The sequence below is a fragment of the Parasteatoda tepidariorum genome, chromosome 4 (assembly GCF_982258835.1).
Source record: "Parasteatoda tepidariorum strain Cologne lab strain chromosome 4, Ptep-v5.0, whole genome shotgun sequence".
Taxonomy (NCBI): Eukaryota; Metazoa; Arthropoda; class Arachnida; order Araneae; family Theridiidae; genus Parasteatoda; species Parasteatoda tepidariorum.
The window spans coordinates 87576086-87588135 of NC_141758.1; the positions used below are offsets into that span (position 1 = coordinate 87576086).

At 28.6% G+C, this 12050-nt stretch overlaps 1 protein-coding gene across 4 annotated transcripts in view; it reads left to right on the forward strand.

Annotated features, from left to right (window-relative positions):
- Nucleotides 1–4459: 4459 nt before the first annotated feature.
- Nucleotides 4460–12050, forward strand: part of LOC107454101 (protein kinase C and casein kinase substrate in neurons protein 1) — a 69015-nt gene continuing 61424 nt past the window's right edge. For all 4 annotated transcript variants that reach the window (XM_087161553.1, XM_043039955.3, XM_087161557.1 and 1 more), the window contains exon 1: nt 4460–4555. The gene's annotated coding sequence lies outside the window, so the exon portion shown is untranslated. The remainder of the gene's footprint in view (nt 4556–12050) is intronic.

A 12050-nucleotide genomic window follows, 5' to 3' on the forward strand; every position in this document is an offset into this window, starting at 1 on the left:
CTTTAAATTTCTCAAGAAATACTTAAAGGATTATTTTGTAACTTTGAAGATGTTTAGTTTTTTGCGCATCAGACACAGATCTATAGCAATTCAGTTGAAATTTGAGACTTCTACCCGTAAGGCAGAAAAAATTCTAAGTTTATTTACAATAATTCTCTTAAGTGGTAAAGTGACAAATTTAGCTTTCAGTGGTCCAAAAGTAATCTTAACTTGTTTTGTCAATAGGCAGGGCTGATTACGCTCTGGAAAAATCCCGAATTTTTCGCTAACAGTGATCCTAAGATCGAAGGTTCAGACGTTTCAAAAAATCATTGGAAATCAAATTTTCAAAGGCGAAACTTAAAAACACAGTTTATTTTATTTGTTTGTAAGGGAGAGCCAGATACTTTATAAGCTTATATTCCTGATAAATATTTATTTTTTATTAGTAAATGGTTATTATAATCATAAACTCAAGAAAAACATACAGTAAAACCTTTTTTTGTGCGTTGGATAGGGACCGCATAAAAGAAATCGTACAAAAAAAATTAGTTATTACGTATAACAAACAACTTTGTACGATATAGTACCTAAAAAAAAAATTTATGCGGTGCTTAGGGACCGCATAAAAAAAGTTGGACTTAAAAAAAATACATCAATGATTTATGAGAGAATGCTTTCAATTAAATTAGACCTAAAGAAATTTTAAAAATAATTAATTCTTCATTGTCCATGTACATGGAGAAGTTTTCAAATTGTGCGTTAAATAGTTTGCTGCTACTCGTCGTAAGCAAAACGCGCATCTTCTGAAATGGTTAACAATAGCTTGAAGATAGGATTTCAATTGATTTGTTTCTTAGTACCATAAAATCGGTGATCAGTTTTATGTCGACGGTCGACTGGTCAATTGCTTGTAAACCTCATGAAGTGTAACTTTAAACACCAAATTGTATCTCAAAAATTTCAGAGTGACCCTCGTATGTACGTAACTGACTCTGCCTTATCAAGAGATTGTTTAAAATAAATGAACAGAGCATCGCGAAGTCCAGATACATCGTTGTCAAGGAGAGACCACGTAATCAGAGTTCGTCCACAACATGTATATGTACATTGATAGGAAAAATTAAACTGGCGCTAACGCCGCTAAGATTCATATACCGCATAAAAATAAATCGCACAGAACCAAAATCGCATAAATAAGGACCGCACAGAAACAGGATTTACTGTATTTGTAAATTTTAATTACTTCTCCTGGTCATCATAGGTATGTATAAAATTTTAAATATATTCTAAGTAAACTAAGAAATATTGAAAAAAAAGGAAAAATCTGAAATAGACTAAAATTATGGAAGAAAAAAAACTTAACGCTTTTTTTTTTTTTTTTTTTTTGCATCCTGACTGAATTAGGAAGTAATATGACCCTTCATCCATTAGTTACATATGTAGTTTTAGTTTAACACAAAAGAGAAATTCTTGGAAATTGATCATGATCCGATCTAACTGTACAAACAAGTACGCTTTTAAAACATTGCCCCTGTCCCTGAAACTGATATGCCTTCAACCATCAAGATTAGAAGCAAAGCTATTTTAAACTGAAAATATTTTGCCAAAGTAAAAACGAATTGACTATCCTTTAATGGCAGAAAGGGATGTTTGTCCTGAAATGTATCGTAACATACATTCCATTCGTTTTTCAGCCTGGAATGTACAATGCGCAACAAAAGGAAAAAAACAACGAACTGGACCACCCTGAATAACTTTTGATTTGATGATAAGATGTCTAGGACTTGCAAGTCTGTACTAAAATTAGGACATTTGAGGTCACCATGGTGACCTCAAATGTGCTAATTTTAGTACAGACGATATTTTAAGTGCCAAAATTAAATAGAAATCGCACTTTCTTCCAATAAGCATACCATTTTTGACGGATTTGGATTTCTAGACCCCAAAATATACGGGTAGCAGCAGTCCATGAAATATGGCGGTCAAGAAAGTGCTCCAAAGTTTGGACCTCTTAATGTTAATTTTACTTTACGCATTGTGTTACATCAAAATTTTTTAAGCGAATCGAAGAAAATTTTCACACACTTATAAAATTCATTTATCCAAAAATAATTGTTAGTTAACTTTCATTATTTTTTATTATTTTATTCAATTTTGGTAAAAAAAACTTTTGAAAAGTTATCAAGTTTTTTTGCATCAGTTTTTAAATAATATAATTTTACATGGCAAAATACAAAATTTGAGCGAAATCAGTCGAATAGTCTCTTAGAAATTGAATTTCAAAAGGGCTAGATATTTAAATTTCGATCTCTCAGGAACTATTCGATCGATTTCGCTCAAATTTTGTCTTGTAAAATTATAATTTTTAAAATGGGTGCAAAGAATTGTATACCTACTTTTAAAAAATTTTTCAACCATTATTGAATAAAATAATGAAAGTTCACTAAAAATTAATTTTTTGCATAGAATTATCTAATTTGCTTTAAAAGTTCTCGAGATGTAGCGAAATACACAAAATAGTAAGATTTACATTAACTTCTCCTGGCTATAAATTGTTGCCGCTTCCACCTATATTTAGGGGGTTCGTAAATCTGTCTGTAGCCTTCCAAAAATGGTATATGTTTATTCAGAGAAAGTACTTTTTTTTTTTTGTCTGACTTCTTCGTAACTTAAAATATCGTCGACTCTTATTAATTAGCATATTTGTGGTCACCCATCTCTTGAACCATTAAGATTGAGCCCTAAGCGTGAAGGCCTCTGATCATTAGATCAAAAGTTATTCAGAGTGCCCTTAAGGATAAATTGAGGTATTTTTCAAAGGTAAAAATGAAATTAATATTTAAATATGTCATTAGGTTGAAAAGGGTTCAAATGAATATCTCAAAATTTACCTCAAATATACCTCCAGAGGTATATGTAACAACCTGAGGTGTTTCATCTTACATTTGAGGAGAGGTAGATATTTACTACTTTAAGGTGTTTCTTTTTCAACCTTAGGTTATTACTTATCAACCTGAAATATAATTCTTTACACCTAGCTATGGAACTATTTGTTCAACAACCTTAGGTGCTTCATTTTAACACTTCAAGTTATTCTGGAGCTGCCTAAAGTGTATTTTTTGACAATTGTAAAGGTAATATTTCATTAACGTGAAGTGTTCGCTGCTCTACTCATTACAGATATATAACAAGAAAACTGACTAGAGCCTAAAATAGCTATTTTTAACGCAAGTAAGTAAGAATGTTGGGCCCAAGCGTTATAAATGTGAATGCACACTTTAAATATTGCCAATGATTTCCCCATCATTTTAAATTTAAAAACATTAATCTGAAGACAAAATGTTGAGTGTAGATATAGATTCCTAAAACACGGTTTCAAAGTATCTGTCTTTGGATGGAGCTCCCACTCTGCATTTTTGCATTATAAAACCAAGTGAGAGGTTTTCTTGGACGATGGGTTGGATTTTGTCATTGGAATCCGTCATTCACTAAGAATTTTGGAATTAAATGACTAAGCAAAATTAATTACTTTTGATAGTTAAATAAGACAAAAATTAATTTTTTTTGCCATTAAATCCTCGTTATTGGATACATAATTTATTGAAAAAAGTTATTTAATCTTCATTTAATTTATAAGTCAACCACCGAAAATAAATTACATAAAATATATTTGATCAATATGAAGTTAATAACATTAATAATTTATAAGGCAAAATGTTTTCTCTCGCAGTCCCAACAATTCTCTACAAAAATAAATAACTATTAATATTAATATATTATGTTCAAATGCTAGATGTATTATAAAAAGCTGTATCGCAAAACATATTTTCATATATTTTAATGGTATACCATTAATTCCTCTGTCACTTTATGTAGTGTATAATTATTATTATAAAAACAGTTGAATTTAAATTATAATTATGAAATATTATTATTAAAAAATATTTTTCAACCAGACAATTAAGTTTAATATAATTTATTTAAATAACCGTAATAGCTATCGCCCCTAAAACTGTCTCAAAAAATTTATAAATTAAAAGAAAAATAATAATTTCGAAAATTTTGGTACCCTTTGAAATAAAGGATAAATAAAAAATAGATATACTTCACCAGAAAAAAAAGTAGGAAAAGACACCTTTATTTGTACTTTAGTAAAAACTTTATTTAAATTATTAATCAAAATATAAATGAGTCGAAAGAAACAATTAATATATTTAAATAAATCCAATATAATGTTAATAAATAATTTAGTTTTTAAAAATTCTATGAAAAATTTTATACGCTTTAAGGAAAAAAGAAATAATGTTCTTTTATTTTTAAATTTTTTGTTGTTAGTGAAACAATAACAACCCATCAAACAATGACAACCCATTACCAATTTCACATACACAGGTAGAAAAGCATAACTTATAGCTATTGTACCGATGAATTAGTTTCTGTAAAGTGGCGCTGTTGTCAACGTCGGCGCGATAGCTCTGAGGCTATCTTACCGATAGTCGGTGCAATAGACACTGCCAATGAAAATATACATATTTTAGTCAGACGCATACGTTATATGGATAGGATTTAATAAGTAAGTTATTTAATCATAATTATGTAATTTCAAAGTAAGAATATGAATTAGAATTATCTATTAACATACGCCAATGCTGTTGCATGATTATATCTCATGATTATGTTAACATAACCTTTAATTCAGCCGGTTTTACTGCTACTACTTTCGATACAAAATGTAAATAAACGATGTTCATAAACCCGTAAAGTTGTATAATAACATTCTAAGAAGATGATAGAAATTTTAAGTAGAATATTTTTATAAACTTTCTTTATATGTATAATGAAAACCGATTATTTTTCTTCTTTACTTAATTCGCCCACTTCAAATTCTTTCGCTGTAGTTACTTTTGATTTGACACTCGGTAGAAAAATTTAGTTATTTTTTTTTTTTACACTCTCTTTAATTGAAGTACTTTATTGATAATCTTCTAATATTGTGGGTTGTCTTGAATATTTACTTGGGATTTAACTGCATTAAAAATTACTTGCTTCGGAAGAATAAATATCGTGATTGCTCTGCATTTGGTATCACATGGAGTTGCAATGTGTGTTGTTCTATGAATCTTGTCATTTACATATGCTTCCATTTTTTCATAAGTATTTAATGAAAGTATGTTATTTCCTTTAATATTTTTTATTTAACTTGAATTTAAAGGATTTTAAAAACATTCTGCTTACGTTTTTTTTTTTAATTCTTTGAGGCACTTTTAATGATTTTATATAACAAATAAAAAAAAACTTATAAAATTCCCCAAACAGGTTGTTTAATGAATATTCTAATGTTAGTTGCTTATGGAACCGGAGTTAAATCAAAATGGAGAATTACGTTGCAAGTGGCTTACTTTTGTCATCTCCTTAATTCTCCCTTCTAACATTTATTTCAGTAAAAAAAATATATTTTAAAACAATAATTATTATAATATAATTTAATTTGTGATATAAATTCTTATGACGTTTTATTGATGGCTAGATCATAATTTTTTTGTTGTCTGTCTCTCATTGCTATTTATATTAATATAGGAAACATTGCTTGTATGTTGTAACCTATTGGTAACGTTCTCAGTTCATGCATTTTCAACTTCTCATGCTAATTATTGAGATGTTCTATTCATTGTTTGATTGCACATTCTTATGTTGTTTCTTCCTCATTTTTTTTCTATTAATGTAACATATTTACATAATTGTTTTCATTGAAATTGTGGAAGTACTGTTTTTTATATTTTTGTTGGTCTGTGTTCCTAATTTTTTGTTTTGTTTGTCTCTGACATATAACAATCTAAATGCTTTGCATTTATAAAAATAAATAATTAGTGTGATTTTTTTTAATTTATATATATGTTTTAATGTAAATTTAATAATTCTGAAATATATAAACAACTAAAATTTTAAGAATTTGAGGGGGAAAAAACATTTATACAGGTGAATATATTATAGCATATAAAAGTTACTCAGAAAAAAAACTAGTTTTTTACTAGATTTAGATTGCCATACCAGAACACCTTTATGTACTCTTTAAATTGTTGTTGAATTGTATTAAGTTGACCTTTTAGTAGGAATACTAGGTGTAAGCCTTTAGTTTAATGATTGCAATTGATTGATAATACCTATAGATTATCTGTTCAATTGCTTTTTTTTTTTGACGTTGTATGCAAATGTATGTATGCTGTAATCTATAGTTGGCAGGAATTGCTAGAAATTATTGTTTTTTATACCCCAACTCACTTTGCTACTTTTTTTAAATGTGGCATACAACAAAGTGAGTTGGGGTATAAAAAACAATAATTTCTAGCAATTCCTGCCAACTATAGATTAAAATAGCCATGTTTTTTGTACCATGTTGTTTGATTTGATATCCATGTAACTTGGGTTAAATACCCTGGGTATTTATGAATTTTTTTTAAAGTTCAATAATCATTTCTTTTGGATTTTACAAAATTATATATATTTAAGGTATAATTAAGTTTGCTTACATTGTTAATAGTTAATTAGTAAGAAAAAAAATTCCTTCAATCAAGTATGAAAATTATTTGAATCATTGTATTTTAGTTTTTATTTGAGAATGGCTATGGTTTCATCGACAGTCCATATTTCAATTCATAATTCCCATTATTTGTAGTTTAAAAACTAATTGTTCATTTGCAGTCTAATTACTGCTAATAGTCCAAATTACTAAATTTGCAGATCCTCCAAGCAAATCTTGAAAATCAATGCTAAACAGAACTGAAAGGTTCAACAAAAATTGATTGATCTGCTGGAGTTGACTATTTTGAGTTGGCTTACTTTTAGTAATGTTTCAGTCCTGAAGTGCTTCTTACAAATTTTCAATTTTTTTTAAAATTATTATTATTATCATATTAGTCAAGCCAGCTTTGCATTTCAATAGAAAAACCAACTTAAGGGACAAAGAATTCAAAATTGATATTTTTATATGTTTGGTAGCTACTTATTATAAAAGACTTTTTTTTTTTTTTTTCAAAATTAAACTTTGTTTTATCAGATTTTTAAAATCCTATTTTAGCGTTTTTAGCAATAGAAGGGAAATGGTAATTTTTTCGAAATCTACCAGGAGCGGTTTATTTTTTCAATTGCACTGCTGATCTGCGGTGTTATATTTACATTTTCATTGGTCGTTATTAATAAAATATTAGATTTTCCAGCGAGATATGAAGTGAACAGTTACGCGTTTTAGATGACATTGTCAAACTCCATAGCTTCAGAAACTAAATTTTTAAGCACTTAAAATGTTATTGCTGTAATTTATAAAGAGAGTATTTATCCAAAATAGTTTTATTGCATTTTATAGATTTAGTATAGTTTAGTATTTATTATTACATTTTATAGGTTTAATATAGTTTAGTATTTTTATAGATTTCGTTTATGCAATAACTAATTTGTTTTGTTTCACTATACAAGAATTTTGTTCAATTTAAAATAGTAAAAATGATGATTTTTAATATTTGAAAAAAAAAAAAAAAAAAACTTCAGTAGTCAGAACAAAATGATTTGTGATATGTTCACCTATGTACTACAATTTTTTTTCCCTTTGAACTAACGTTAGAAAAATTTAACAAATGAATTAAATATGAAGCACATTGGATATTTCTGATTTGTATTTAAATGCTTATTAAATAATGGTCATATAAAGAAGACACATGTAATCTGATTCTGCAGTCTGATTTGATCTGTTGTTGAATCCTTATCTTAATTAAGTTACAGAATTCCAAAAAAGGAATTTAAAACGTTCGGAAAATATAGTTGCACCATAAAATGTCATGATTTTAACTATTTTTTTTTTTAAAAAAAAATGGAATTTACCCTCCCCCCTCCCAGTTTCACGTTGTTCAGAATATCTGAATTGGTAACAACCCCCCCCCCCCTCATAGTCATATTTTATTAAAATATAAAATTTTTTTACCCTGTTCTTTAAAAACTATGATGTTCTTTCAAAAAATGAAAGAAAGAACATCATTTCTAGAGTGAATTATCTTTTAAACTTCTCTAATTTCAGGATTTTTTTTTTCTTTTTATTATTTATTTTTCATATTTTATCAATTTGAAATTCTAGTTTAGGCTTTTTGTATTATACACTTACTTTTAAGAAGTTACCCTGTTCTGTAAGGTTTAAGTAACTACATATATCTATAACTGTATTTAGTTAATTTGCTTTTGTATTTTTTTTTAGCTATTTTATTGCTTCAACTCTTTCGTTTTTTACGTTTAAACTCATTAAATATGAAGATGCAGAGTATAACAGTTTTGGTTATACCTATCATTTCTATTAATGTTATTATATAATGCTTTTTTAAATTTAATGTTGTGTTTTTGTCCGAGAAAATAGTAATTTCCGTAATTCATGAAAAATTCTTCGAATTGTTCATGGAAAGTCATGGATTTGAAAAATCTTAAATGTAGCAGATACCCTGATCAAGGGTCTGTTTAGAAATAATTTGGGTCCGTTAACGGACCCTTCACAAAATATCTTTTCATAAAAACGGACCCTTCACAAAATATTTTAACTTAAAAACGGACCCTTCACAAAATAATTTATCCTTTAATCCGACCCTTCACAAATTTTGTTTATCTTCATTATTGTTTTGTTAATCGAATAAACCCTTCCCAGGAAGGAGGGGGGGGGAAAGACAGATGTAAACAAACTAAATTTTCTCTTCAGCAGACGCTTCTTCCTTTATTCGCCCGAAATGAGTATTCTGCGTTCAGCAGTATAGGCTAAATACCAAATATTTGTATGTTGCATCTCTAAGTAGCAGCAGTTGCTGTTTATTTTTTAAAATTTAATTTTTTTAATTATAATTTTACAGTGTTAGATTATATAATCAGATTATATAATCAGTGTTAGATAATATTATATCAGTTATAATTTTACAGTGTTACAGATAGCTCGCCTCACGTGTTTTAAAAATTTCTTGAAGTATTCGTAGTACATATAAATAACAGTTTTTACGTACTTTTCGTTTTTAACATAGTCAATGCAGAATAATAATGGTGACCTAGCACAGCTCGTCAGCGCGCATTGGAGAAAAATTTCACTACCGCGAGTAGTGCTCGTTACTAACCAGTCAAAATCTTGCTCCCGTGCGGCACTCGTTCATTATGAGGCACGATTTGATTGCGAGCTGAACTCGTTCATAACCGTCAAAGGGTTAATCGGGCCCTTCACAAAATTGTTTATCTTCATTATTGTTTTGTTAATCGAATAAACCCTTCCCAGGAAGGGGGGGGGAGGAGAAAGACAGATGTAAGGAACTAAATTTTGTCTTCCGCAGACGCTTCTTCCTTTATTCGTTCGAAATGAATATTCTGCGTTCAGCAGTATAGGCTAAATACCAAATATTTGTATGTTGCATCGCTAATTTAGTAGCTGCAATTGCTGTTTATTTTTTAAAATTTAATTTTTTAATTATAATTTTATAGTGTTGAGCATAATCTTGTATGTCTTTACAATTTAAAAACTCCTTGAAAAAGTTTTTTTGCAATAACGGACCCTATTTGCACAAATTCACAAAAGCGGACCCTGGTTGAAAGAATGTGACTTAACGTTTATTTTATATTCACAAATTACGAGTAATTTTCTTCATAATTTTACAGAAGTGGACCTTTCACAAAATGTCTGGGCAGACCCCTGCTGATTATAGCTTCTTTTTAAAGTGCTGAGTATAAAAAAATTTCAAGATTTTTAGTGTATTTTAAAGTAAATAAGTACGAAAAATATAGTGTTCTGAAAAAAAGACTCCATAAATATTAGATTTCCATAATAATTGTAAAAATTATACATTTAAAAGGATGTTCTTTTAAATGGAATAAATAGAAATATTTTTTAACACTTCTTTGGTACTTGATCTGTCGTATTCTAATAGGCTGTAATTGATTGATTTATAGCTGAACTCTCGATTTGATTTTAACATTCTTTTTGCAAAAAAAAAATTTATTCAGAGTTTTTCTTTAACATTCAGAAGACAACAACCGCGACGTTTCATTGTAGAAATAGTAATAAATTTTATTTTATAGACCAGGAATTCTTCTCGATTGTTGTTTCGAAATCAAAGCTCGAGATAAGCTAACCCACATGAAATGACATTTTGCACGCGTATCACCAGTTGCGTGATATGTTCGGTATGCGACGACGATTACGGCGACAGAAGCATTGGTTCTTAAACGTCTTATTTATTTTAAACAAAAACTGGAAGACAATATTTGTTATCAGAGATAAGAATAAAAATGGAACTTTTTTTTCTTCTCCATTTAAAAAATTCTTAGTGTGCAAAGTCTGTAAAGGATGACGAGTCTTGTTATATGGTAGTGTTTTGTGACATTTAGTGACAAGCAGTTTTACTGAATTTATATTTTAAGTAAAAATAAATGCATATCGGCCAGCTCTCCAAATTTTTCGGGAAATTTTTTTTTATATTTAATGTGGTTTTAAAACTTATGTTTAAATATTTAATACTTGTCTTAATAAGCAAATAATTTGAATCAGTAAAGAAATCCTGTACATCTTTTTTGGTTTAAATTTTAAATGTTATTAATATTCATTATTGTAATAATTTTTGCTCAAATTTTTCAACTAAATTGCTAATTACCATTGAAGAAAACTTGCGTCGGAAATTATCGATGCTGAAAGCAGAGTTAGCTAAAATGAAAAACTTTCTGCTAACTCAAAATCTCTATTTAAGCATTGTATTGATTAACTCTTGTAACTACTAGTTTCAATCCTTTATTCGTCACCTCATTTTCGCGAAATTCGTTTGGAAATCACTGATTTTTTTATTTTTTTTAATGTTTAGTTTTTAAAGAACTCCGTATTGATTCATTCCACAGGGATGAGTTTTCTAAAGAAAAACAAAACCAAAAATGCTTCAACTAGAAATCAAAAATGTTATGTGAAAAAACACTTTTTAGATAATTGAAAAAAATACCTGAATTTTAGGCTAGAAAAAAGTGTATGTTGAAAACATTTATCCAAAGAATGTTAACAGCGCTTTAGTAAAAATAATGATGCAAGATTTTATTTATTTAAATTATGTGAATATGAATTTCAATGTTTAATTTTTAAATCGTCTAAATACAAATCTCAATGTTTAATTTTAAAATTTTTAAGTCACAGAATACAAAACGCGATAATTTGATATAAAATCGTGAAATCACGATGTGCGATCTTAAATTGCGTTAAATAGGAATCGCAATTTATGATTTTATATCATGTGAATGTGATTTTAAATCACGTTTGCATTGGTAGGAAAAAGCGTAAAAACGAATCTTTTTCTCGGGAAATAATTCGTTAATTCTTTCTTTGAAGAAGCGGATTACTTTTTTCTTCATTTTTTAGTAATAGTAAAACATTTTCCGCGATGTTGGCAAAATTTCTGCAAATGGCGTTCGTGTATATTATACAGGTCTCAGGGGTTTGTTTAGAAGAAATATGGGTCCGTTAACGGACCCTTCGCAAAATATCTTTTCATAAAAACGGACCCTTCACAAAATATTTTAACTTAAAACCGGACCCTTCACAAAATAATTGATCTTTTAATCGGACCCTTCACAAATTTGTTTATCTTCATTATTGTTTTGTTAATCGAATAAATCCTTCCCAGGAAGGGGGGGGGGAGAGAAAGACAATTGCAAACGAACTAAGCTTAGTCTTCGGCAGAAGCTCCTTTCTTTATTCGTCCGAAATGAATAGTATAGGCCAGGAGTGGCGAACCTTTGTACACCAACGTGCCATTTTCTCTAAAAAAATTGCTTTATGAGGTCATAGACGTGCCGTCAAATAATTTTGACTTCATGATTATTGGGAAAATAATAATACTAAATACTATCAACTCAAAACTCTATATTCACAATGAAAAAATATGCATTTTGCAATAGCTCAGTTATACGCGTAATTCAACTTTCAAGTAACATCAGTGTGACTTCTGTTGTTGCAGATTAGATGACAAATAACTTATATTAGGTTGTAAGATGTCAGTTTAAGCAGGACTGTTAATTTTTTTTGC